The sequence below is a fragment of the Anopheles darlingi genome, chromosome 2, assembly GCF_943734745.1.
Source record: "Anopheles darlingi chromosome 2, idAnoDarlMG_H_01, whole genome shotgun sequence".
In the NCBI taxonomy this organism is placed as follows: domain Eukaryota; kingdom Metazoa; phylum Arthropoda; class Insecta; order Diptera; family Culicidae; genus Anopheles; species Anopheles darlingi.
This window is the reverse complement of record NC_064874.1, coordinates 59621575-59627782: the sequence shown is the minus strand read 5'-3', so window position 1 is coordinate 59627782 and position 6208 is coordinate 59621575.

The window sequence follows — 6208 nt, the reverse complement described above, 5'->3', positions numbered from 1 at the left end:
TAATCTCAGGGTATATTTTCTCTAAAATGGTCTTTTATTTAAACTATAGTATTGAGGTATAGAGTAATAGTAACAGGTGTTTATCATTTTTATTGAAAAGTATAGTAATCGATATTCACAAGAGAGTCGAACTAGAACTTGAGATAGACGTTCGAAAGTGTGTCGTTCCAATAGCAGCTTTTGGAAAAAACTAAGCTTCTTCAAGCTGGGATTTTTTTCCTGTAAAAAGCATCTGGAAGTAACGTTGGACTTATAGAAATAAAACAGACTGTCCAAGGAAGCAGAGTCCATGGTAGATTTTGAGATCTTTTAGATGTTTTAGACGCGGTAAGGTTTTCAATATTTTAGAAAATGCGTCATGTTTTAAACTATCCTCCTCCTCATCAATCTCCACCAAAGCTAGGAGCTAAGGTGACACATCTTTAGTTCATTGTCAGTGGAGACTCGCATCTGAAGCTTCCTGGTCGACATAGGAAGTTTTACGACATTCCATGCAGTAAAGATTTGCACTTCTTCTAGCTGATTTACTTCCTTCAAGTCCATTCTTGTCTCAATATGGCCGATCGGAAGAGTACAAAGATTGGTAAGCTTCGAGAGACTACTATAATCATGTATATTGCTGTCCTGCACATTGAACATGTGCTATTCCTTTAGTGTAGTAGATGTTTCGGTAAAAGACTGAAATAGGCCCCCCCACTCACGGTGAGTTACTGAGTGACCGAAAAAATCGTTGTTTTACTGATAAAATGTTACTTTTCCACCCCTCACCCCTCCCCTAATACATTTATTTACGTTTCCGCATATTTTTATGAAGGTTTGCTTATCTAAAAAGTGGTATTTAACGATTTTTTCGGTCACTCAGTAACTCACCGTGAGTGGGGGGGCCTATTTCAGTCTTTTACCATTTGGGTAAAAGACTGAAATAGGCCCCCCCCACTCACGGTGAGTTACTGAGTGACCAAAAAATCGTTAATTACCACGTTTTAGGTAAACAAACCTTCATAAAAATATGTGGAAACGTCAATAAATGTATTAAAGGAGGGGGGAGGGGTGGAAAAATTACATTTTATCAGTAAAACAGCGATTTTTTGGTCACTCAGTAACTCACCGTGAGAGGGGGGGCCTATTTCAGTCTTTTACCCTATATTTAATTACCTCATAGTTATCTACATAAATGCTCATGCCATGCTGTGTTAGCGTATAACTGGCCCATTTAACTGGAATAACCATATTTCTAGGCTTTAATTTAGTTCAGAGAGTTAAGTAAGTCGTATTCTAATAATCTGAAGCTTCTGGACCTGTAGTCACGATATTTTTGCCGCGACAGTCAGTTTCGCATGTACCGACGGTATCTATGGGGGAGCGGTATCTCGGTGATGCCCATTTCCGCTCGAAGCATTCCGAGTTTAGATAGACCACCGAGTGGAGGAAAAAGCCCGATAGCCGAAGTAAGCCAACAAAGAGCTCAGCCATCGAAAAGGCAGGATCGGTCAAGGAGAGGGCAAAAGAAACTCAAGTCACCCGGAATAAGTCGACATGCTTGCTAGGAACAGGCGTACTCGACCGTAAGGGCAAAGATCCACGGAACCCTGCAGATAGGGGTTGGTTTTGAATGAATAATCTTATCGGGGAGTAGCTTGAAACTAAGTCACTTCGCGTAACCTTGTATCATTGCGCACGTTCAGATACCTTTTCCGTTAAGAACGGGAAAACCCGTTACTTGTCGCAAACACCGTGTGAGATTACGACCGACCCGCCCAGACGTACCACGTCCCAACGTTCGTAACCGCACAACCGAGATATTGCTTATGGGAAACTAATGTCGTTCCCCACAAATGCCGCTAATTTGCTGACTTGCAAGGGTTATCTAGGTTATCTATCTGATGTTAAAAGGAGTGTGGGGGGAGGGAGGAGGTGGGGACTAAGAAGGATCAATCAGCAAAGCTCTTGGCTCTGTTAATCCGATGCAGATAATACCTAAAATAACAGTTTCCTGAGAGGAATTGGGTTAAATAGAAATTAATCTCCCCGTTTTTTCTGGTCACCCATGGACCGATTTCTGGGATTAGGCGATGCGTCCATCGTCCGCTTTTGCCTGCATCCCACTGTCTTTGCCATTCCCGCATCGAATTTTGGTGCCCATATCGACTGCCTGGAGTGTTTCTCCCATCGTAACGCTCGTTGGACCTGGAAGTGGAAAACGATTAAAATATTGCGCCGTGGAAGATTTGTTAAGAACTTAGTTCACGGATGAGTCCGCAAAAATGTACGTTTTTAATGCACATCATAACTTCCGGTTGGATCATCGGAAATATACAAATGAACAATCTTTTGTTAGATTACAAGTTTATCCAGGTAGCCCCGTCGGGTTTTTGTAGAATTCCCAGTTTTTTACTTTTGAAAGTTTAAAGATAAAAAAGTGAGGCTTTTTACGATTTTTCCTCTCAAAACAAGTTTTGGATAATTAAATAAAAAAGTATACATTCTTATGAATATTGGGGCTAACTGTCAATTAGTGTACAGATTAAATGTTCAAAATTTCAAATCGATCGGTTCAACCATTTTTATGCTATGATTAGCACCTACTTTGACATCGTAGTTTTTGGGGAAAACCTGTTGCTTGCCACACAATAAACACATCTACACTCGTTAGGGACATTAGAATGATCCTTTTATTAATCACATGACTATGGCAGTGTTACTTAGATAGTTACTCTGGTCACCAACAAAAACCACTTCAAAGTAGCGAGATGCACTGGGCCATGTATGAAAGGCGATTTTTTCAAATTCAAGATAAGCTCGTGAGATATGAGATAAGCTCGTGTGTCCAAATTCTCTAGCTATGTTTGTTGCCGAACACGGTTGCAGGTTTTTATCACTACCGCTCGCTAATAGATTCCATTGGTCATTCGTTATGGATCGATAAAATTTTGCTTAGATTAGATTGATCAAAACAAAAACCGTCAACTGGGTGTCGAGGCACCTGGTAGAAATTGATATTTTCAGTCGTTAAGGTGTATCCGCGAGTGCTTTAGTTAAAATGTTTTTAGCGTCTTCGCCATAGCGCAGCAATGTAATAATAACTCCTTAAACTTTATCCGAAAAAACATTGTTGCGCAAAAGTGTTTCATGATGCATTGGATTAAGGGGGGGCTTCGGTATTTTATTTTAATTCTTCGCATTTACATTTTACAATTTTTTATGATTGCTTATCAGTTCAAGATTATTGTGTAAAATTTTGGGATCAATCGAAGCAAAACTGACAAAGATATTGATTTTTGAAAAACAGCCTTTCATACAAGGCTCAACGCATCTCGCGACTTTGAATCGCGATTCCCAAAACCTACGTTTTCAAAGTCGGTGCCCATCGTAGCATGAAAACTACTGGACCGATCGATTTGAAATTTTGAACATATAATCTCTACACTATTTGCCAGGTAACCCCGTCGAGATTTTATAAAAAATGTTGATACTTTTTTTAAAATAATTATTTTGATTATGTAAAGTGCCGTTTTTTGAGGCAACATCGAAAAAAGCATCACTTTTCCAACTTCAAAAATCTGCCAAAAATCTAAAAATGGGAAATTTCATAAAAACTCGACGGGGCTACCTGGATAAACTTATAATCTAACAAACGAATATTCGTTTGAATATTTCTGATGACCCAGCACGTGGCTACGATGGGCACCGCAAAAAGTACATTTTTGCAAACTTGCCTTTCTGGATAGAATGCCATGAACGTAGTTTTGAATAAATCTTCCCCAAAATAGAACCAAATATTCTTGAAAAGTTGTAGTTTAATATGACATTTTTTTGAAAAATTAAAGTTAACTGGTTTCTTCACCAAAAATCGTGAAAAATAAGCCTTTTTATGACCCGAAATAACCAAAGCCCCCCCTTAATACATTCAATGCTCAGATGTGCTTGTGCGTTCAGCAGCTCAACAAATGGCAGAGTAGAAAACATACATTTCGGTCCTACCAACGATTTTGCAAATTTCGGTAAAAGACTGAAATAGGCCCCCCACTCACGGTGAGTTACTGAGTGACCAAAAAAATCGTTGTTTTAATGGTAAAATGGGTAAAAGACTGAAATAGGCGGTAAAAGACTGAAATAGGCCCCCCCACTCACGGTGAGTTACTGAGTGACCGAAAAAATCGTTAAATACCACTTTTTAGATAAGCAAACCTTCATAAAAATATGCGGAAACGTAAATAAATGTATTAGGGGAGGGGGGAGGGGTGGAAAAGTTACATTTTACCATTAAAACAACGATTTTTTCGGTCACTCAGTAACTCACCGTGAGTGGGGGGCCTATTTCAGTCTTTTACCAAATAGGCCCCCCCACTCGCGGTGAGTTACTGAGTGACTGAAAAAATCGTTGTTTTAACGGTAAAATGTAACTTTTCCACCCCTACCCCCTCCCCTAATACATTTATTTACGTTTCCGCATATTTTTATGAAGGTTTGCTTATCTAAAAAGTGGTATTTAACGATTTTTTCGGTCACTCAGTAACTCACCGTGAGTGGGGGGGCCTATTTCAGTCTTTTACCGATGTTTCACATATTAATGAGAAGATAAGATTTCATTTAGTGGCCGAGGGTTCCATTCGATTGTTTCTAGATTCGTCATCCTACGAAAGAGGGATCGAGGCATCGTTATCTGCTGCCGACTTGTAGCTATGTGTCCCGTTATCTCGCGGTGAACAGTTAATTCCTTCAGAGTAGAAAGAACAGTGGCCTGTCCGCTGATTCCGGTAGATTAAATGCGCACAACCCACCTTCAAACGTTTGTAAATGTGGCATATCCAACTGGTATTTAACATTGGATAGCAGGATTAAATGCTTCACAGAATTACTTCGAAGAGTTGGTATGATATCATCCTGGGTATTGCAATTCGTAGATCTGTAATTTTCCATTGTGAGCAACCAGAGCTCAGTCAACGGTCAACGGTAACGCATCAGCTGCGTGTAGCTTTGAATATTTCTCCATCCGGCAGTCGGTCTCCATGGGGCGGAAATCGAGCTTTGGGGTTTACTGCTTTACGATTACGATTAGATACTGCTTTGACGGCGACGTGGTACATGCTGCGTGGTGTGATGTAGAGGCACGAGATAGGCTGCGTTCCAGTACATTCCTGTCTTTGACACGGTAAAGATGGTGGTCGAAACTGCTAGCAGCATTCGTCAATGGCGGGAGGCCAACTGTCTCCGGGCTATTGTCTCGATCGACGTAAAGTATGCCTTTAACAACGTAAGCTGGACAGCTATCGACCCGGCTCTGCACAGTATGATGATACCCGATTACCTGTCCTGGGTAGCTACTGTCCTGGCGACTGAGGCTTCCCGTCGGGAATTTGGTCGTTGGCTTTGCTGATGATATAACCCAGGTGTTCTGTGGCTAGACCCTGGTTGAGGGAAAAGTTAACGTGGATATCCGATGGGGCTTGACGCTCGTCACATAACTGAGGTAATGCTTGTTGGTAGCCTGCAGTCCGGTCAAGAGGTATCGATTGCAATCAATGATCTAGTGATTCGGTCTCAGGAAACGATCAAGTACCTCGAAGTGATGATAGATCATAAGCTTCAAAACCCATCTAGAGCATGCAAGGCGCTGAAGGACCTTAACGCTCTCTCGGCCATTATGCGTGGAACGGGTGGTATCAGCTGCTCGAGGAAGAGGCTACTAGCTAGTGTAGTCACCTCGATATTGTTGACAATCAACCGCATCCAGCGGCTTACGGGGATAAGGGTTGCGGGAATCTTCCTAACCTTGGTGGCCATCGATGTGATTACTAGCACGATGCAAGAAGACATGTTAGTAATTGTTTTGGAAGAGATCGACGCGGCACTAGGAGGAGTGGTAAGAATAGAAAATGTAGTGTAGCGGATGTGTGAGAACAAGAAGCCTATCGACACAGGAGTGCAAGGGTAAAACGAAAACAAGGGCATTCGCTTTTGCTATTCGGTGACTCGCGCTGACCTTGAGACCCACTGTGGCTAGGGCGCAACTCTTTAGGTGCTTAGGAATGGTCCGTATTGTATTTGGGAGTAAAATTTTTGAGAGAGACGAGTACGTAAGTTGGTTTGAACAACGTTATTCAGAAAAATTTAGTCGTTTCAAACCCTCGCTGCGAGTGATCTCGAAAGAAGTACACTGTTCCCACACTGTTCCTGAGACTTTCCTCAGGTTCGTAAATTAGCAATC